The 22,541-nt window shown below is 47.4% G+C and overlaps 1 protein-coding gene and 1 pseudogene across 5 annotated transcripts in view; one reads left to right on the plus strand and one right to left on the minus strand.

The window, feature by feature from the left end:
- LOC142784408 (uncharacterized) overlaps window positions 1-22,541 on the minus strand; it is a 76,038-nt gene that overhangs the window by 27,915 nt on the left and 25,582 nt on the right. The gene's annotated exons all lie outside the window — the stretch shown is intronic.
- On the plus strand, window positions 6,541-8,838 carry LOC119181172 (uncharacterized; annotated as a pseudogene).

Here is a 22,541-nt window from a genome sequence, read left to right on the forward strand (position 1 = left end):
TTTTACTAGTCACACTACCACTTACTATTTAGCTGATACACTGCAATGATTCAACTTTCAGGAGAATTTCATATAACGATTCCACCACAGATATTTAACGAATTTTATTATTTCTCCCCCCCCCCTTTTTTTTCTTTTTTTTTTTTAACATTGCGCCAAATTAGTTTCACAGTCAAAACACCGTATTCATATTCCCCTAATCTAGAAAATCTATAGGTATTTACTTGCATTAACCACCGGCTTCTTGGCCAATCCCCCTTAGTGGGTGAGAGCCACAAAAGAAAGGAACAAGCAAGCAAGCAAGCAAGCAAGCAAGAGACCGCGACCGCGACGCGATCACATCGGATGGGTGGATGGATATGGCTGTACCCTTTATATCGGGCGGTGGCTAGCGCCACCAAGCCGTAATACTTAATGAACTCAAAACTATATTTTTTTTTTCCTTAAAAAGTGAGTTTGAGGATTCGTACTTTGCAGTGAAGGGTTTAATTTTCACTCGTGCCTTGACTTTAGCCACCAATCAGATAACCTCCTTCTAGTTAAATCTATTTGCTTAAAGTCCATTTTTCTCTCCCTGTCCCTAAACCCAAGGAGGATATTTGCCTAAACCCCAGTGCTTTGAAAAACTCTGCGCCATTATCCTGAACTATAGGGTGAAGCCCTTTACAGAACATTATCAAGTGTTCGGCAGTTTCTTCTTCCTCTCCACACGCACTGCATACTGTGTCTACCCCACGGAGGAAGGAAAAAGGTAGTCTACCCCTTCGTATTTGGCCCGATATGTCTTGGTTCGCAGTACTCCCGTCCTTGCCTCAAACAGTAGAGAACTACCCCGAGTCAACGTTACTAGACTAGGTTCAGTTGCCGAACTCTCCGCCGACGCCGTGCTTCCCCGGTGTCTCCACTTTCAGTTTGTCCGACAGATGACGGGAGCGTTCCATCGAGATCCAGCTTTCTCAGCTGCTGCGCCTGCTAGGCGCTATACGGGCGCCGAATTAGCGCGTTTCTTCACGCGTAACCAGATGGAAAACTACAAAAACATCACTGCAACACATCCTAGCCACTGAAGCTCATTTTATACTTGTATCAAAGCATGCAGCGCGACATGCTTTCGAGTAACGAGTTCGAAGCTGCCGAAAACCATCTGTCGTTTCGCTGCTTTTGCGCATGCCCTGCTTTTTTTACTATCCGAAAATGCGCCGTTGAGAGAGAACGCACATGCTGCATTAGTATTGCGTCCGATTCATGCGGAAATAAGAGGTGGCATTCCTGCCCGTAATCATGACGCGGGGGGGAGACCGTTTTATCTACCGGCGATGGTAGGATTCGTTTAGTTCCCAGCGGCGTCTTCGGCCATCTGGGCTAGTGACACAAGGCCTGCGTAAGCGGGTCTGTGCTGAGCAGCGCGGCCTCCCACTGCTTCTCATTCGTGATTTGGAATAAAATGGCTAATAGTCTATAGGGGTTTTTCTTCGCAGGGCCAAATCACATGCAAAGTAAACGCTTATTCATGCATCTTGGCAGGCACAGAATGACCACTGCAACTAGCAATTTAGCACGAATTAAAAGTTAACAAGGTAAACAGCTTTCGTTCAGTGGTTTATTCATAAATGCACTGGTCTTCCATTTCAGACCACACTGATCAACAGTACTGTACAAGATGTTTTAGCAAACCGGTCCACAACACTGAATAACAAACTGGTCCAGGAAAGCAACATCCCAGCAATTGTTTGCATTGCTGCAGTCCAGAGAAAACACATTTTTTCAAACAGGTATTCACAAAAGCTTAGCACGCTTCCTGGCAACTTTAACTTGCACACTTGTGTCTTTGTGTTGCCGTAGGAACCTTGCATAAAAATGCATGCGGGTGGCCAGGTAAAACTTCATGATGCGTGCAGAGAGCTCTTCAGAATGAACACCACATCCGACTTGTGCAAGGCTGTGTCCTTGTGTCAAATCTTTGACAATGCACCAAAACAGGTCTCCAAACACTACGTTGTCCCTTGTTCTTTCCGTTATGGCGCTCTCAACATCGGTAAGAAGTGACGTCAAATCTTTTTATGGCAGCTGGAGGGCACCCGGAACAAAAGACCGCATCTCTGTCAGAATGGCTGCAGATGGTACGTCATTAGTAGCAAGAAGAGTAGCCTTACAGTCCCCGCAGCTTGAAAACTTTTCTGCTTTCTTCACTACGTATCCTGCCAAGTAGTACAGAGCAGCATCGTGTGGAGTTGGTCGACCATAGTCGTGCTGGTTCGCATCCTCTTCTGGCAGCTTCTCCAACACAATGCTGTGCATGAGCTGTCCGAGCTTGTCTTCTCGCTCCTTCTTCTGATGAAGGACTTCCAGCCTCTTTGAGCTCAGGCTCTCCTCCATGGTGACGAGAACAGGATCCGCATCGCCAGTGCAATTTCCTTTTGTCGCCATCTTTAAAGGAGTGTACAGGCTCAAAAGCCTGAATATTTGGCCGAAATGTACTATCGTAGGGTGATCTTCGTCACCACCAAACGACCTCACGACTCCAAAAAAGCGCTGGGGAGAAAAAAAAACTGTCAGTGTGAAGAGCAAAACAAGGAATGCAAAATTACATCAAAATGAATCCTAAAAATACCTACTTCCAATGGGTCCTGGTTCAATTTTGCAGTCAGCACATATCTCACATCCTTGTCAAGAAGCAGGGTGATTATGTCCAGAACTGACATCAACGTGACTCGCAGAGATTCCGTCGTCAACTGAGATGCAAACAGCTTTGTGTTTTTTTCAATTCTGTTCCTTTCGGTCTCATTCAGCATGACCAGGAAGTCTTCTATCACCTGTAGCATGGCAGACAAATGCCCCCTTTAATATATTCGACTCATAGTATAACACAATAAGCATAAGGAAGCCCATTACCTTGATCTTGGGCGAGTTCTTACGGATGCCGGTAGCAGGGTGCTTGGCGTTAAGGACATCAAATAGGTCGTTAACTTGCATCGTGAACATTTCAGTTCCCTCACTGTCCTTTAAGCCTGGCTCACGCTGCTCTCTGTAAAACTTCATCCCAATGGCGACGCTCCTGCTGAATAACTGAAACAAAGGTTTAAAAAATCAAGTATTTGCATTTAGAAAACTTGAATGAAAACTAAATGTACGACACCGGTTAGGTACCTGTGTCGCAAGTCTGACATTCATCTTTTCCAGCTTGCTTGGCTTGACGTGCGAAGATGTGAACTTTGGAACAATCTTGAGGTGGCTGTCCTTTTCAGCTTCGTACAGGTGCACGTAGTGTTGAAAGTTTATGCAGTTGGTGCCAGCCTGGTAAAAAACAGCAAGAAAGGCATAAGTAAATTTCATGTAGGTTATTTGAGCAATCCCGTTTGAATTACCTTTGCATATGTGTGTGTCAGGAGATGGTTTCTCACACACTTTATGATGTGGGGTACATCACATAGGAAATGAAGAAACCGTCCGTCTTCAAGCGTCGGGTGAGGAATCTTGTTGACAGGGTGGTGCAACTTTCCAGATATGCCAAGATGTGTCCACATTGATCGGTTGTTGCCTGCACCATCACTAACAACACCCAGAACTGTTGCACCATGGCGCTCAAGTTGCAGCACCGACTCCACAACAATCTTGGCCAACACAGCCCCAGGAGCTGGCCCCCTAGTGGCGAAACTGGCAATAGGCTGAACCCAATTGTGAAACAAAGGGATGAACATCAGTACAAGGGCATGGTCAGCCAAGGTGGCCTTGCTTTTCTCTCCGGTGTTTTCAAACTCCACAAAGCCATCAAACTTGTTTGTGGATTTGTTGAAGTCCACTCTCTCTCTCAGCTTGATTTCATCCAGCACGAGCGTACCACACTTCTCAACATCACGCTTGCTTGAAAAGAATGCCTCGAGCGCTTTCAGGACCACTTGATTGTAACCATACTCACAGGGTACACCTGAAAGCACCTGGTTAAGTCGACTTGTAGTTGGTAAGGGAAGCAAATTCATCTTGCGTATCAAATTATAGGCTTTGGGGCTTGAAATGTGGAGAAGAAGGCAGTTCAGCACCCAACTTCTGGTGTATCACACACCCTGTGGTCCCTTTGCTTCCATTTGTTTCAGAGACATCTTGAATGCTAGTTGTTGAAGAGGCGGAAGTGACATTAGATGCTCATTGATTGATGAGGATCTTTCGCTTGTCAATTTCTCTTTTAGTTCTGCCATACTCTTCATGAAAGACACTCTTGCAGCAGCTGCCCTGATGGCTTTCTTTTGAAGGTTTTTCACCTTTTTCTGTTTGCACACCTGCCTTTTTTGCTTCTGAGAATTCTTTTTCAAAAGCCTGTTTTTTTCATTGCGGCAGAATGAACACGTTGACTGCTTAGCTAGTGCCTGGCATCTGAGTGAAAAACCAGTGCTGCTTTGCACGTCGTATCCGGAGCATGCATGAAGGCTGTGCACTTTGTTTATCAGGTCACTAAGATCTAGCATGGCCTTAATGCTGACGCTCAGAAAAGCCTTCGCCTCGCGGCCTCTCGCACTTGCACTTGCCACTCCGTCACTGCTTACAACGACGCACTTTTCGATTTGCGGCGCCTTATTTGCGGAGGTCAGTGTGAAAAATGCCGCAAACTTACCGCTGCCGTTTTCCTCAGTGATTCTTTGCCACGATGGTGGTAGCTCAACGCATTCCATTTCAGCAAACGACGGCGCGGATGGCTCGGGCATATCGTCTACCACGACATCGGCAGGAATTGTGCTGCAAGAAGCTTGTGACTGCGGTGATGCTGTTCCTTAGTCAGCGTTTCCATTGCTTTCTCGCTGCCGTTTCCGCCTCTTCTCCGCTGGCTTTGACAAGTACGAGGGCAAGTTCGGGAAGACTTTAGGAAGGGCACCCTCGACGAGACTCCACTTACCCCTCGGGATTTCAACAGTTTCTCCGTTGATCACGTGCACGTACGTTTTGCGAATGTCCTGATCGTGAAAGTGGATGGAGCATACCCTAGACTTCGTTGTGAGGTCTTTGTCTGCGCGGGGTATCGCCCTGTTCCAAGCTGCGCGAAGTCGCTCGTCGCTGGGAGCGGAGAAGAAATGCCGGACCGACGGGCTAGTGTCGTTCCGATACCCGCTTGTACAGCCAGGTACGCAACACGTCGGCATGATTTGGTCGGCTTAGGGGCACCCACAGTCACCCACAGCACTGCATCGAACAAGGCAATCGATACGTTCAGGCAAACACATCGGTCTGAAAACGCGCACCACATAAAATCACCCGGCGACTGTCCGGCGACTGCCCAAACTGGCTGCGCAGCGCGGCTGGCGAGGCGAAATCCGTGGAGCCGGTTGCGACTGCAGCGCCAGTGGAAGCAGTATCGGTGGCCGTTCCGCGCAACGCAACGAAGTTTGTAAACTGAACCTATTCTAGTAACGTTGCCCCGAGTATTATCATAGATCCTTTCCTTGGCAATTTCCTGCTTCAAGGTTCGATAGATCTCTAGTGCGGACTTCTTAATCATGCCAATTTTCCACATGTCAGTCTCCGTTTCCTTCACTTTCTTCTTAATCGATAGTTCTTTTTGGTTTGGCCACCTGCTGTTTTCTAAGTATTTACCAGTCAACTTCCTGGCTCGCTTCCTCCCTTTTGTATCGACATTCTTCATGTACAAGTAGCTGAAAACCTTCCTAGCCCAACGCTCCTCCCCCATTTCTCTCAATCGCTTCTCAAATTTTATCTTGCTGCTAGCTTCCCTGCCCTCAAATGATGTCCATCCAATATCACCTTGTACTCCCTGATTTCGTGTAGGGGGTTGGTCCTCTGAAAACGAAATCATCAACAGAATGCAGAGTTCAACATCGAAACAGGTATGCGGCCTGCTCCCGGGAAGTTGTCTATAGGACCCCCCTTTCATGTGGTGCTTGTTATGTCGGAACGACCGGAAGGTGTCTGAACGATCGGCTGAGAGAGCACGCGAACAATGTTAGAAACGGGAAAGATGGTTTTCTTGCCCAGCACTGCACTGAGTGCAATTGTGTTCCCCTCTTCGAGGACACAGCGACGCTGTACAAACACAGAGATGTAAGCACCCGGGTCATTGTCGAGGCTGCGCAGATGGCACGCGAACAGGTGCCTTGTATTAGCAAGCCTTCCGTGGCTTTGTCCGAGAAGGAACGCAGGTTCCTCGAAGGTTTCGGTGCGGGCAGGTAGTTATTTTATCTTTACCTTTCTGTTTCGTTTTCTTCTAGGTTTTTCTTTGCTGTTTTTCAGTGCCTTTGTTTTTGTGTTGTTTGTTTTTGTTTTGTTTTTCTTACTCATGTTCTGCTCTTGTGCCATATGGTTTTTATCACATGGTCACTGTCTCCTCTATATAATTTCGTGCTCTGCGCAATAAACTCAGTTGGAAGTTAGCGCTCGTGTCTTTCGTGTCCTTCTTGTCTCTGTGTCATCGTTTTGTTCTCGCGCTATAACTATCGTCATGCCATACCAACTAGCCCAAGCTGCCACACTTCTGGATAGCGGGATTAGGGTTGAACGTAGGCCTGTCAGGCACTCGGTCCGATGGTCGGGCGGGCGATGGCTAAGGAGGTTAGGAAAACCACGAGTGAGAGTGAGCTGGTGCAGTGCGAAAAATGCAAGCGCTGGTGCTACTTAGATGAGACAGCATTCACGAGTTTGGCCGACGTGCAGAAGGCGAGCTTCGTGTGCAGGCTGTGCGAGGCACTGAAGGCGGCCGTGCAGCGCATGGAGGCTAGCATCGAGGGGTTTCAGAGGAAGCTTAGGGCGGAACGGGAGCAGAGGATAGACCTACAAAAAACTCCCAAGCATTTCCCCGAGGGTGAACATGGTTAAGTTCGAACACACGGGGTGATGCTATGAGGGGTATTTATTAATTCGCACTATTATATTTATTAATCACACTATGGTGCCTTCATGGTGTAATGGCTCCTGGGAATCGCAATTTGATCACACGGGGGAGTTTACGTTACTCACTGGCGAATGCCAACGGATTTTAACTTTACTCCCCCTCACGACCCGCTCTCGACGGGAGACTGAGAGAGAAGGCGGGCGCGCGCTCGAGAGAGGGGTGCGCGCGCAGCTGCAGCGAGCGAGGAGAGCGGAGGAGCGAGCGAAGGGGAAGGGGGTATAAGGCACGTTACTGACACCGATATCAGCGTCGCGTCCGTGGCTTATTCGGTAGAGCGTCGCGCTGCGGCCCGCCAAGTCCTCTTTCTTTTAAAGATAGAGAGAAGACTGCGGACGCCGCCGACGGCGGTGGATGGTCTGGGGTCGCTTATAAAGTGTATTCACACTTAAAACAGCTGGGAGCGTCGCGTGAGCGGGAGGAGGCTACCGCCAGCCTATTAGAGCAAATGAAGGGCGACGTTCGAAAAGAACGGGAAGGGCCGACCGAGCTCGAGCAGCAGGTAAAGGAGCTGATGGCGCTTTGCCCCGGCCCTGAGCGGTGTGACACGGAAGGCATGGGTAGCGGAGAAGGCGACAGGCGGGAAGGAACAGGCGAGAAGGGAGGTCAGGGGGCCGCAGTGTCTGGCCACAGCACGGAGGCTCCGAGAACATACAGCTCGGTGGCGCGGCAGTCTTCGAGCAAGACAGGAACACAGGACAAACGGCAGAAAGAGAAACAGGTGAAGCAAACAGGGGCGCCAGCACAAACAGGAAGCCAGTGATTGGAGCGTAGAAGGGTCCTGGTGGTGGGGGACTCTAACGTGGCCAGGGTTAGGGAGAAGGCGACAGGCGGGGTTAGGAATGGCGTCTTCAAGACAGTGAAGGAAGATGGGAGAGTGAGGGTGGAGGCCAGGTCAGGGAAGGGCATGGTGGATGCACTCGCCAAAGCTCAGGAGGTTGTAGAGGACAGCATGGAGGGCGAAAATCTCGTCATTATTCATGCTGGGCTCAATGATGTGTTTAAGGGCAAGGATCAGAACCTTCAAAGACAATTAAAGGATGGGATGCGTAAGCTCCAAAAAGCCTCTGGGAGTGTGCATGTGACCATATGCACATTACCAGAGGTCTGGGGGCAGTCTAGTGGGATTGAAAGGAGGGTAGTGTAGTCCAACTGTGTGATCAAGGGTATGAGCCGGCAACTTGGATACAGTGTAATGGAGGTGAACCAAGTCGTGTAAGAGCCCAGCGCTCGCCCCTTTGCACAGGATGGCATTCACTACAGTGGTGCGACGTGCAGGAGGGTTGGTGATAGGATAGGTCATCAAGCCACAGCTTTTTTAGGGGGGCCCAGAGCTCTGAGGCCAATGGTGTGGCCAAAGACGGTTCTGAAGGGGGCATAAATATTCAAGCCACAGGAAGCCTGTAGGAGAAGAAATCGACGTAAGCACAAGGGCCGAGCTTATCAGACGTCGGCTATATTAACATGCAGGATGGCAGGAATAGGTTAAAATGGGAAGAGATAGAAGAGCAGTGTAGGCAGGAGGAGATCATGGTATATGGGGTTGTGGAGACACATCTTCGGGACATAGAGCAAACACCTTGCAATCCAGACTACGTATGGGAATATTGCAATAGAACAGAAGGCAGAAAAAAGGGGGGTGGAATTGGTGCATTCATACATAAGAACATGGGTCGGCAAAGAGTCAAGCAGGGATGCAAGGAACATTTATGGCTAAAATAGAAAGTGGCAGGGCAAATGACACTCCTTGGTTTTGTGTACTTGTGGACGGGAGCAAAGGCCAGAGAAGAAAGCCAGGCAATGGTGGAGTGTATATCAAAGGACAATGAGGAATTAGGAGGAGTGTGCGAGATAAGTATACTAGGAGATATGAATGCGCACATAGAAGATATAGATGGGTATACTGACTCAACAGGCAAAATGATCATGGATATGTGTGAAAGGCATGATTTGATCATTTGCAACAGTACTGAGAAGTGTGAAGGGCAAATGACATGGGAGGTGGGAAGGCTACAGTCAACGATAGATTACGCACTGATGTCACATAGTATGTACGATAAGCTCAGGGGAATCCCCATAGATAAAGGTGGCTCCAGCAGTCTGGGGAGTGATAAGAAATGTATCAAGCTAAGTTTTGGAAAAGCAGCGAAAGTGGGAAGGAGACCAGATGAGTAACTACAGGAAAATTTTATTCAAAAAGGCAAATAGAAATTGATGCTAAACAAATTGAGAAAGTAATCACTGAGGATAATGAAACAGTGTGGACATACACAAATCTAATTAGACTGTTTGGGCTAGAGCTTGCTAAGGCATGTGACAAGTCACCCCGGAAAAGAAGACACAAACCCAAAAGTTGGTGGAATGAGGAAGTTAAGAGAGCCATAGCAAAACGTCAGGAAGCCTCTAGGGAACACAGACATGCTAAGCAACGGGGTGAACCGACAGATGATGTTGAAAGAAAAGGGGACATCTTTCTAAGCAGTATAAGGGAAGCATCCTTCCTGATCAATGAAAAGATTATAAGAAAAGGTGCTCAGTGGCTGGCAGATCTTTATAAGAAGGACAGAAAGGCAGCTGCGAAATTTTGGAACCATCCAAACTCCCTAAGAAATGAGACAAGCCTAGAACAGCAGTTTATAACTACAGCTCAAAGTGCTAGGCTAGAAGGGGACGAAGCTATTGAGTATATAAAAACAAGGGTGACAGAAAAATTTCAACAAAGAAGTGCCTTGTGCACCACAATAGACAAGGATAGATAAAGTGGAGCAATGGCTCCATTTTATCAATAAGAGTGGGAAAGGGCTAGGAAGAGGGTTCCTAGTAGTACATCAACAGGCCGAGATGGCATTCCAATTACCTTATGCTGATAAAGACATTGTCTCCGAAGTGTAAACAGTCTTTGAGAGATGCTGTGAGCAAAACAATAATCGATGGTGAAGTCTTCGATGGATGGAAACTTGGCAGGATGAGCATGATCTATAAAGGAAAGGAGGACAAAGCTGACATAAACAACTACCGTCCTATAACAGTGACATCAGTTGTCTACAGGCTGGCAATGCAGATTATAATGGAAAGACTGCACGCATGGATAGAGGATGAGGGGGTGCAGGGGGAACTGCAGAATGGGTTTCGAAAACACAGGAGGTTTGAAGACAATCTGTTCTCACTGACCCAGTGCATCGAAATAGCAGAAAACGAACACAGGCCCCTGCGGCTAGCGTTTTTAGATATCAAGGGAGGGTACGATAGAGTGGCACAAGAGGACTTGTGGGGAATACTGGACACACTAGGTGTGGAAGATGGAGTCACTAATCTTTTAAAGGATATTTATAAAAGTAACAAGGTAGTTAACAGAAAAGAGCAGTGATGAAAAATAGGGCACTGTGGCATTACAATAGGTATGATGTTGTGAGAGGAATATGGAAAGGGGTCATGGTTCCTGGTCTAACGTTTGGCAATGCGGTCTTGTGCATGAGATCAGAAGTTCAAGCAAGATTAGAAATTAAGCAACGTGGAATAGGTAGGCTTGCTTTAGGAGCTCACGGGAATACACCAAATCGGGGAGTACAAGGTGATATGAGATGGACATCATTTGAGGGCAGGGAAGCTAGCAGCAAGAAAAAATTTGAGACGCGATTGGTAGAAATGGGGGAGGAGCGTTGGGCTAGGAAGGTTTTCAGCTACTTGTACATGAAGAATGTCGATACCAAATGGAGAAAGCAAATTAGGAAATTGACTGGTAAATACTTAAAAAACAGCAGGTTGCCAAACCAAGAAAAACTATCGGTTAAGACGAAAGTGAAGGAAACGGAGACTGACGTGGAGAATCGGCATGATTACGAAGTCCGCACTAGAGATCTATCACACTTTCAAGCAGGAAATTGCCAAAGAAAGGATCTATGATAATACTCGGGGTAGTTCTCTACTGTTTGAGGCCAGGACGGGAGTATTGCGAACCAAGACGAAGTGAGCAAGCACAGATTTCTGCAGGCGTTGACGGAGATCATCGAATGCCACTTGTTGATCGTCACCCCATGTGAACGAAACGTCTTCTCTTGTGAGTCGTGTTAACGGCGAGGCTATATGTGAGAAATTGGCAATAAACCTTCGGTAGGATGCGCATGGGCCAAGGAAACGCCTGATTGCTTTTTTATCTGTTAGCACAGAAATTTTCTGAATCTTATCGGGATCAGGTCGAAGAACTTCATGGCTCTTCACTTGGCCTAAAAAGTGGAGCTCTTTGAAACCGAAATGACACTTCTCGGGTTTCATCGTCAGGCTGGCAGACCATATTGCCCTGAATATCAATAGTAGCCTGCTCAGGTGTTCCTCAAATGTTTTTGAAAAAACAATGACGTCGTCCAGATAGAGCAGACATGTCTGCCACTTAAGGCCTGACAGAACGGTAACCATTAGTGTTTGAATTGTTGCGGGGCTGAGCTGAATACGAAGGGCAAAACCTTAAATTCATAAAGCCCATCAGGCATTACAAAATCCGTTTTTTCTCTCTTTCGCTCGTCGACCTCGATTTGCCAATACCCACTTTTGAGGTCCATTGACGAGAAGTAGCGTGCATACCACAGCCTGTCGAGTGAATCATCGATGCACGGTAATGGGTACACGTCTTTCTTTGTCACTTGGTTCAGTTTGCAGTAGTTGACACAAAATCGCAAGCTTCAGTTTTTCTTTTTAACCAGCACTACCGGCGATGCCCAAGGGCTTCTTGACGGCTGGATGACGTCATCATCGAGCATTTTCTTCACTTGTTCCTGGATTGCTTCACGCCCTTTCGGTGCTACGTGGTATGTGTTCTGTTGTATTGGCCTTGCCGTCTTCTCTGTTATTATCCGCTGCCTCGTCAGTGGCGTTTGACTGACCCTCGAGGTCGATAAAAAACAATCTTTGAACTGGTGAAGAAGATCTACTAGATGCTGTCTCTGCCCTGGTGATAAATCCGTGCTTACATCAATAAGTGGTGGGGCTGACGTGGCTTGCGGCTCATCGTGTTGTACTACACAGCACTCGCAGATTTCGGTGATCTCGTCAAAGTAGGCAACTGTAGTGCCTTGTGTAATGTGTCGTCGCTCGTTGGTAAAATTTGTCAACAAAACTCCGCTTCACCGCACACAACATTAACGATACTTCTGGCAATCGCAACACCGCAAGACAGTAGAAGCGTCAATACTTGTTCAGCGATTCCTTCTCCAATATGCTGCGCGCTGCATGTGACCAAAACAAGGCGGCACGATAACGGAGGTACAGTCACATCGTCAATGACTCGCAGGAATTTTCAGTGTAGCATTGCCCTTTGATCCGCTGAAAAGGTCAGTACACCGTCCGGTATATTGATGATGGCACCATATTCACGCAAGAAATCCATCCCTAGGATTGCCTGTTTGCAACACTCTGAAAGAATAATGAAAGTTGCGATGAAGGATGCATCCCCTATTTTCATTCTTGCAGTGCACTTTCCAGTAGGTGTGAGTAGCTGCCCTCCAGCTCCTCTAATCTGTGGTCCTGTCCATTCTATTCTAACCTTCCTGAGCTTGTCTGCCAGACTTTCACTCATTATTGAGAAGTCCGTGCCAGTGTTGACCAATGCCATGACGTCATGTCCGTCAATCGTAATTGCAACATCAGCAGTAACAACCCCATTTTTCGTCGAATCATTTAAAATTTGTGTCTCTTCGCTCGGCACTATTGGGGGATTTTCAGCACTTCGACGATTCGCGACCTTTCACTCTGAGGTCGCAGCTTTTAGTTTCCCCGGCGTGAACTAGGAGATCTGCCTCTTGGCATGTCAGCGGTGCGCAGTTTAGAGGATGGAGAATAACGCTCATGAGAGGGTGAGTGCGACCGAAACCCAGGAGGAACATACGGTGGGGTTATGACACTCGTGTCGATGCCAGGCGTTTCGTTGAAATGACGCCGAGGAATTATAAAAGAAAACCCTCGGTATCCAGCGACGCGATACGGGCAATACCGAACGATGTGGCCTGCTTCCCCACAATGAAAGCACAGGGGCCTATGGTCAGGGGTGCGTCAGACGTCAGTTTTGCATAGTGCTGGCCGCCTCGGCGTCGAAGTTTCTCTGTAGTACCTAGGCGTTGTTGGCAGATGCTGCTGGTAGTACTGATGGGGTGTCAGCACGTGCGCTGGCTGTCGACGGACTATGTTTGCATAGCTTGCCCTGGGGGTGTTCGTGTTCGGCTCAGGAAGCGAGAGCGCTTGCCTGATTTTCTGGCACACAACTTCTGTTACTGAGGCAATTGCGCAGTCATTCAGTTCGGTGACCAGCTTCTTGACCTCTTCTTGTACGATTTCTCGTATCAGTTGGCGCAAAGAACCTTCGTCGGGTGTCATTGCTGTGGTCGTGGCTGCCGCGCTGATCAGTGTACTCTGGGTTGGGCGGTCATACTGCCGGTAGCGTAGATGCAGTGCACGTTCGATGGATGTCGCCTTTTTGAAGAATTCATCAACACTTGTAGGTGATTTTGTACAAGACCAGCGAACAGCTGCTCCTTAACGCTCCGCATTAGGTGGCTAACTTTTTTTGGCTTCAAACATATTGGAATCTGCTCGATGAAACAGCCGCGCCATGTCCTCAACAAACATGATAATGGATTCATTTGGTTTCTGAATTCGTGACTCGAGGAGACGCTGTGCAATTTCTCGTCTTTCGGTGCTCGGGAGCGTATAGAGGAACTTCTGCCAGAATTCGTCCCAAGATGAGCACACGCGATTCGTAAACCATGTTCGGGCTCCATCTTGAAGCGGGAAATACACGTAGCCTAATTTACATGTGGTGTTCCACCCGTTAACATTCGCTGTGTACTCGAATTTCTCGAGCCAGTCATGTGCGTCCTCATATGTGTCTCCGTGGAAGTCAACTGGAAGTCAAGGGTTCAAAGCAGTCACCTGTGTCAAGCTTGGGCTGGACATGTTGGGGCCAGTGCTTCCAGGCGCCTTCATGCGTTCTGGCACGGTCCCGCTTTCCAGCAATGGATCGAACTCCGGGCTGAGGCCTAAGAGGCAGCGGCTGCTGCAGTGAACGGGGGTGTCGATCCGTAGAAGTCTTTCTGGACTAGATGTGGGGCTCTTGTCAGGCGTCCCGAATATGTACCAGCACCTCCACCAGTTTCACAATGCAGAAACAGCAGCAGTCGAATATAGGACAATTCGCTTTAATTGTACCAGAACACTGGCAAACTGATCGGATGAAAACCTCGTCTTTCTATCTCGCTGCGCGTGTTCTTCATTGTTCTCTTGGTGCTGCATATAAATGTGGCAATGTCCATTAAAAGATTAGTGACTCCATTTTTCACACCTAGTATATCTAGTATTCGCCACAAGTCCTCTTGAACCACGCTATCGTACGCTCCCTTGATATCCAAAAATGCTAGCCACAGGGCCCCGTGTTCCTTTACTGCTATTTCGATGCACTGCGTCTGTGAGAACAGATTGTCTTCCAACCTCCTGTGTTTTCGAAACCCATTTTGCAGTTCCCCCTGCACCCCCTCATCCTCTATCCATGCCTGCAGTCTTTCCTTTATAATCTGCATTGCCAGCCTGTAGACAACTGATGTCACTGTTATGGGACAGTAGTTGTTTATGCCAGCTTTGTCCCCCTTTCCTTTATAGATCATGCTCATCCTGCTAAGTTTCCATCCATCGGGAACTTCACCAACAATTATTACTTTGCTCACTGCCTCTCTCAAAGCCTGCTTAGACTTCGGACCTAATGTCTTTATCAGCCTGATTGGAATGCCATCTGGGCCTGTTGATGTACTACTAGGAACCCTTTTCTCAGTCCTTTCCCAATCTCGTGAAAATGGAGCCATTGCGCCACTTTATCTATCCTTGTCTATTGTGGTGCATAAGGTACTTCTTTGTTGAAATTTTTCTGTCACCCTTGTTCTTATATGCTCAATAGCTTCGTCCCCTTCTAGCCTAGCACCTTGAGCTGTAGTTATAAACCTCTGCTCTAGGCTTGTTTCATTTCTTGGGGAGTTTAGGTAGTTCCAAAATTTCACAGCTGCCTTTCTATCTTTTTTATGTGCTTCTGCCAGCCACTGAGCCTCCTTTTTTCTAATCTTTTTCATTGATCAGAAGGGGTGCTTCTCTTCTGTAGCTTAGAAAGATGTCCCATTTTCTTTCAACATCATCTGTCAGTTTACCCCGCTGCTTAGCATGTCTGTGTTTCCTAGAGGCTTCCCGACGTTTTGTTATGGCTCGCTTGACTTCCCCATCCCACCAACTCTTGGGTTTGTGTCTTCTTTTCCTGGGTGACTTGTCACGTGTCATAGCAAGCTCTAGCTCAAACAGCCTAATTAGATTCATGTATATTCACACTGTTTTATTATCATCAGAGATTACTTTAATTTTTTTAGTAAGTATATTTATTTGCCTTTCTAAAATGAAATTTTCCTGTATTTGCTCATCCTGTCTCTTTCCCACTTTCACTGCTCTTCCAAAACATAGCTTGATACGTTTGTGATCACTACCCAGACTTCTGGAGCCACATTCATCTATGTGCATTCCCCCGAGCCTATCATGCATTCTATGCGACATCAGTGCGTAATCTATCGTTGACTGAGCCTTCCCACCTTCCATGTTATTTGCCCTTCACACTTCTCAGTACTGTTGCAAATGATCAAATCATGCCTTTCACACATATCCATGATCATTTTGCCTGTTGAGTCAGTATACCCATCTATATCTTCTATGTGCGCATTCGTATCTCCTAGTATAATTATCACGCACTCTCCTCCTAATTCCTCACTGTCCTTTGACATACACTCCGCCATTGCCTTGTTTTCCTCTCTGGCCTTTGCTCCTGTCCACAAGTACACCAAACCAAGGAGTGTCATCTGCCCTGCCACTTTCTATTTTAGCCATAAATGTTCTTTGCATCCCTGCTTGACTCTTTGCCGACCCATGCTCTTATGTATGAATGCACCAATTCCACCCCCCTTTTTTCTGCCTTCTGTTATATTGCAATATTCCCATACGTAGTCCGGATTGCAAGGTGTTTGCTCTATGTCTCGAAGATGTGTCTCCACAACCCCATATACCATGATCTCCTCCTGCCTACACTGCTCTTCTATCTCTTCCCACTTTAACCTATTCCTGCCATCCTGCATGTTAATATAGCCGACGTCTGATAAGCTCGGCCCTGGTGCTTACGTCGATTTCTTCTCCTACAGGCTTCCTGCGGCTTGAATATTTGTGCTCCCTTCAGAACCGTCTTTGGCCACACCATTGGCCTGAGAGCTCTGGGCCCCCCTAAAAAAGCTGTGGCTTGACGACCTATCACCGACCCTCCTGCACGTCGCACCACTGTAGTGAATGCCATCCTGTGCAAAGGGGCGAGCGCTGGGCTCGTACACGCCTTGGTTCACCTCCATTACACTGTATCCGAGTTGCCGGCTCATACCCTTGATCACACAGTTGGCCTCCACTACCCTCCTTTCAATACCACGAGACTGCCCCCAGACCTCTGGGACTGTGCATACGGTCACATGCTCACTACCTGAGACTTTTCGGAGCTTACGCATCCGATCCTTCAACTGTCTCTGTAGGTTCTGATCCTTGCCCTTCAACACATGATTGAGCCCAGCATGAATAATGACGAGATTTTCGCCCTCCATGCTGTCCTCTACTAACATCCACCATGCTTTTCCCTGACTAGGCCTCCACCCTCACTCTCCCATCTTCTTTCACTGTCGTGAAGATGCCATCCCTAACCCTCGCCACGTAGAGTCTTCCAATACTAGGACCCTTCGATGCTCCAATCGCTGGCTTCCTGTTTGTGATGGCGCCCCTGTTTGCTTCACCCGTTTTGTCTCTCTGTTGTTCGTCCTGTGTTCCTGCCCCGCTCGAAAACTGTCGCGCCACCGAGCTGTGGCCAGACAATGCTGCCCCCTGACCTCTCTTTTCGACTGTTCCTTCCCACTTGTCACCTCCTCTGCTGAGTTTTGGTCCTTGATCTAGCAAAGGCCTTCCCTGGAAATCTTGTTCAAATATATTTCTTTGTGCATCACAAGTGGAACACTCCTGAAGCATAGAAGTGTGGTTTTCTGAGCCAGTGATTACACGATGACTAGTGAAGGATTCCAGCAAGTTTCAAATATGTGCACAAAAAGTAACACACAGGACACAGCAGTTACTAGCTGCGAAGCTTTCCACATCATAAACTGGGGCGCTGAATCATGTGTCGGTGAAGCTTCAATGCATATCACTGATTTCAGCAGCTGGAATATCTATAATTTTCCTTGTTGCACGCATCTTAAGGTCCGGCTAAGATCAAAGATAGATAGTGGAAAGTGGAGCCTGTTAGATGGGATGTTGACACGATTCTGCTGTTGGCTTTTTACGCATGCGTTGGTGATGTAATGCTGTTTTTTTCATGAACTTCAGTTGTAAATCAAGCCCTGTCCTGTGCGTTGCTTTCTTCTTGTGTTCGCGTCTGAAACTTGCCGGAACCCTTCACCACACTCCAGAAGCAAATCATCACTCCCAGCAGGCTTTACAGAAGCTCGTTGCTCATCTGGAGTCTACTGCAGTTCAAGGAAGTACATCGTAAGCACATTTCTTCCCACACCATGTGACAAAGACGACCAGCTGAGTTGGAAATGCTTATAACACAAGTGCATTGTTATTGGGTTGTGTCCTGTGCAGCTACTGAACCTCGCAAGCCAAGGATGTATTCATTCTTTTTTTCAGTCAGTGCTACGTAACCAAATGACATGTTCCCGAAGTGGAATGGCATGGTAAACATTATTCATGTCCTGAAGATTAACCCTCAGGTCGACACACGCAGCTCCCTTGTGGAAAACATTTTTTGTAGTAGCAACGGCTACAAGTAGCACATCTGTGTATGCAGAGTGTCTCCACAGGGTGCTTTCAGTAAAAAGCATTCTTTCATGCTTAAAATCAACATGCAAAAGTGCACAATTCATTAGCGTTGTTACAAATAAAGAAAAAAGAAGGAGCGGTGGGCACGAGCATTAGCCACGGGCGCTGGCTCGCTCAGTTGTTCCATTCACCTTCGATGTAGCCAGAAGATCGGGTCAGGCCCTCCTCCTTTGTTTCGCATACTTCGTTCTGGTGCTGAAACTCGGGAGCGAACCAGGAACCTTTAGATCTCTGATTAATTTCCTGGTTCCCCTTTAGATCACTGGTTCACAATTATTGGTGGAGTGGTTGCGTTTGGCGCAGCGAAAGCATAGCTTCTCTGCAAGAAGCGTCTTCCGCATCTTTTCCAGAGGAAGACGTTCGAAGCAATCCTCAACAGTGTGTCCGGGAGAGGTGCAGAGGACGCAGGGGTGCGAGTACGGAGATCGAAGTTCTGCTGATAAAGTCGCAGCGGAAGGCAAGGGTGGCTGACGGGTAATCAAGTGTCGCTGTGGAAGCCTCCGGCTTCAAGACGATATCGGTTCCTTGAGACCGCTTTCTCCCCGTATCTCTATTTGTTATTTCATGAAGCTCAGGAGGTCTTTCACTTGTGACTAGGCTTCCTGGGATGCTTTGACGTTCTCAGTTAGCATGGCTTCCTTCTACCGTTGGCGATATAGGATGCTGAAGTCCGAAGGTAACGCCTTCAAGAGGATGCACCGCAGCACTGTGCAATATTTTCCCGGAGACGCCCCGGGACCTTCTAGGGCGTTGGTGTGGAAGGTGGCTTCATCACCTAGATTTCGTAGTTTGTTCACGTCGGCGGAACTTCGAAGTGGTGCGACTGACAGCAAACTATCGAGATGGTCGTCGAGACTAGCATGTCGCGACGGTCGAAGCGGCCCGATAGGATTTGAATGGCAATGCCATAGTTCGCTTCGGTCAGAGGAATACGTCGAATGGCTGACTTCGCAGCGTCAGTGTAAGGTATGTTAATAAGTACTTGAACTTATCAATTTTTGGAATCCAGTCGTTGTTGTGGATGCCGGTTTGAAACTGGTCCTAAAGTCCTTGCCAGTTGCGTTGTTCGCCGGAGAAACTCGGGATATGCAGCTTGGGCAGTGTGATGCGAGATCGTGTCGTGAAAGTCGGAAGGCCGGGCGAAGGCAAAGTCGCGGCCGGCTGCGATGTACATGCGAGAGGGTCACTGCATGGAGAGGTTGTGGCGGCAACAGATGCGGTTGGGGTAGCACACGACGCAATTGCGCAGCGTAGCCTTGCTTGAGCAGATATGACCCGATTATGGTATTCGTTGGCGGTGGTCAAGTCTGCCTCTAGGTACTCACCGTGTAGAGCAGCTTGGATCTCCTTGTCAAAGTTGATGAGGTGAGCGTGTTTCGCCACAATGATGCCGATGACCTCCTGGAACCTGCGAGCCGGGGCCATCGAGTTGGCCAGTAGGGCGTCGAGCGTCGATACTGCCTTGGTGATGGCTGTCCGGCAAGAACCGCGCTGTGCCCAGAGTTGGTCCATAGTGGAAAGTTGAGGGCTAGACGCCTGGGTGGGTTTCGGCACCAGAACAAAGAGGGAGACCCGGACCCGATCGTCTGGCTACGCCGAAGGTAAATGGAACAACTCAGCGAGCCAGCACCTGTGGCTCGTGCCCACCGCCCCTTCTCCTTTCTTTATTTGTAACAGGTGTGTCCTAAATTTTCCTGTCAGCTTACCATATGCACTTCACGAGTGCTTTTTATTGTCAATAATCGAGCAAGTCTTTGAGAGGACAATGAAAGCAAATAATTTATGCTAGAGGTCAATGCCTCCGTATGTCTGAAGCATCAATATTAAACACAGCAGTGCCTTAGTTGAAAATTAGGCTAAATGTAGGTCACTATTTGCACCCACCACCTGTGAAATATTTGAAAGCACAAGCCTATAGTAGGACCGCAGGACAATTAATCACAAGTGCTCAAATTAAACAAGATAAAAAAGAACACTTGAGCATGTTACAAAACAGAATAGAATGCAACCAGTGCATTTCAGTCTTGTTCATGCAAAAAGTCGCTTCTCAAACATTACCAACGAGAACGACACATGCTCCATTTTCGCTGGGTTGTACTCTGCTAAAACAACTTGCTCCACTGCACCAGCTGGCAAGCTGTAAAACGTGTACAGGGTCGGCATAGCCACGTCACAAATCCGTTTTCAGACGCAAGCAGTTTGAACTGCGCTTACAGTAAGTGGGCCACTAGAATCTAATTTTCTTTCGAACTCAGCATTAGTTTGGCATAAAACAAGTGCATGAGATTTTCTGAACACTATTTTGACGACCTATGTCGACTATTCACCTTTAGTGTCCCTTTAGTGTGCTGTCAGGACTACAGCTTTCAGCTTTACTGATTAGCCATCTGTACAGAGGGCTCCAAACCCATTGTTAACCAGCAATTCTATCTTACCAGATTCATTTATTCGATCACAACTACTCTCATCATGGAAGTGGCACTTGTTAAAAGAGCTGGTTGTTTTTCCCATCAGCTTCCCCATGGCACTGCCTTTTCTAAGATCAATGTGCACGAGACCATTTAACATCTACATACCAAGACTTGAGAGTGGCTCTTACCTAACCTTATCCAATGAGCATGTTACTAGTTTTCTTGCTACTTTTAAATTTCTACTGTTGATGATTTCTTAATTTTTAAACATGGACAATCTCACTGGTTTTGCTCTTGGCCGGTGTGAGCACCCAGGCACATTGTTCTTCGGCTACAAAAACCCTGCGACTGTCTTGGTTGGTAAAAACATTGAGTTTCACAATAATGCGCTTGAAGGAACTCTGGCACTAGAGTCCATGAGAGCTGCAACGCATGTGGCACTTCGGACAGCATAGGAATGATGGCACACGGATTTGGCTAAGCTTCATTTTTTTTTTTGCCTCTGTGTGGCCTGCAGTCACTTAGCCACAAGATGAAGTTTAACAGTTCCACTTCCAACACCTTAACCTCTCACCAATTTAAATCAAGTCACAAAGTTCACAATGATCTAAAATCTTTTATCTAAAACAAACACCAGGACACAACAGTAAACAAAGCCACAAGCGCATTCAAAGCTGCAAGCATGAATAGACAAATCCATGTCCTATCCATCATTCCTATGGTACCTGAGCAACCGCAGCATCAAAGTTTTCTCCAGTAAATGTTTTGAGACATCTTACAAGAAAAACAACAAAAACTAGCACGCTCCCTAATGCCTAAGGCGACTCGAAGTCCATTGTGGCCATTTCATCATCATCAGAGCATAAGAGGTCATGTGAGGGCTGTTGCTGATGATGATTACGGCTCACTGCACTGAAATGGGTGGGAAGCATTACACCATTCACTCATTACACAAATGACATCGTGTGATGCCTGCCACATACACGTTTATATGTAATGCCTTCCCTAGACGACACTTGTGCTGGTTCCCCCCCCCCCCCCCCTACACAAGTAGTCTCAAGCAATGGCATGGCTCTGAGGTAGAACACTCGACTGCCGTGCAAAATTAATAGCTTGCATGCAACATGGCAGAGGCACGACAGAGCAACCTACATGGCATCAAGGCAGCATAATGATGTGGCAATTGAACTGCTTCGGTCGGCTAATTGGATTTGTGCGGAGCAAAAGCAGCTGAGGCAATGCTGAGCCAGTCACAAGTTGTTAAAGGGGTACTGACACAAAGATTTTGGCCTCTCGTTATTCTGCTGCAATGTGTTGCTGGGGCCTGTTAGTCATGACATGATGTATTGTTTCTTGCTGTACACAACAGATAATTAAAGGCCCCTCATTATCGATCAGTTTCAGTTCGAGAGAGCTCCAAAAACTGGGTGCAACTGTCACCACCTAGCGTAAGCACCACCTAGCGTCAGCACACAGAACTGTGACTCACTTCCACTCGGTTTGCATCAAGAATTACTTTAGAATAGGAAACAGGACTGCAATGTCACCAAACACAAAGCTTTCTAAGCGTGCACCACGGCCACACACTCGCAACCAGCTGCCAAGAAACTGCCAAGAAATATAGACTGCAGGAACAAACGCGGCGAAAGAAAAGTGGAGGCTATGACGCCATCATAACTTGTTTTGCTGACTGCAGTGTGGTGACATGAGGGAAGTAGGGAGTCCCCAAAAGGTCCTCTTCGAGGATGCCAATGGCACGATGGAGTCGAGGGCTCACGCAAATTTCAAAACTCTTTGAAAATACCTTCCCAGCTATATTTGCGGTTGATATTTTGCAGATGATATATGAATGTTCTTGGGAATCGACCCCAGAGGCTATCTCAACTGCAAAATTTTGTGTTAGTGCCGCTTTAAGTAATGAACAGTGAAATGATACAGCTGCTAAAGCTCACTTGAAAAGTCACATTCTTTCAAAAAGTACAGCAATGGTACAAGAGAATCATCTCCAAGAGGCTTAATAAGGCAGATAAGCGTGTAATGTTTGTACAGCTGGCCAAAATATTTTTGCCTCTACAAAGCAGTATGGGGACACTTTACGAGAACTGAAGTTTTAGAGAGTTTGGGAGCAGGTGTATAAAGGTAAGATAACACAAGCAAGGAACAAAAAGACAAGAACCAACTTCAAATCGGTATTTCACGCTACCTGCTCGAGAATGGCGACATGCGATTAGAATGTGCATAACTTCTAACGGTTCTTCACACTTTTCACGGATTGGTTGCTCGTCGTTTGTGAGTAGGGAGCTGTGCGTTTCAGTTGTGAGCCT

The sequence above is a fragment of the Rhipicephalus microplus genome, unplaced genomic scaffold (assembly GCF_043290135.1).
Source record: "Rhipicephalus microplus isolate Deutch F79 unplaced genomic scaffold, USDA_Rmic scaffold_14, whole genome shotgun sequence".
Classification (NCBI taxonomy): Eukaryota; Metazoa; Arthropoda; class Arachnida; order Ixodida; family Ixodidae; genus Rhipicephalus; species Rhipicephalus microplus.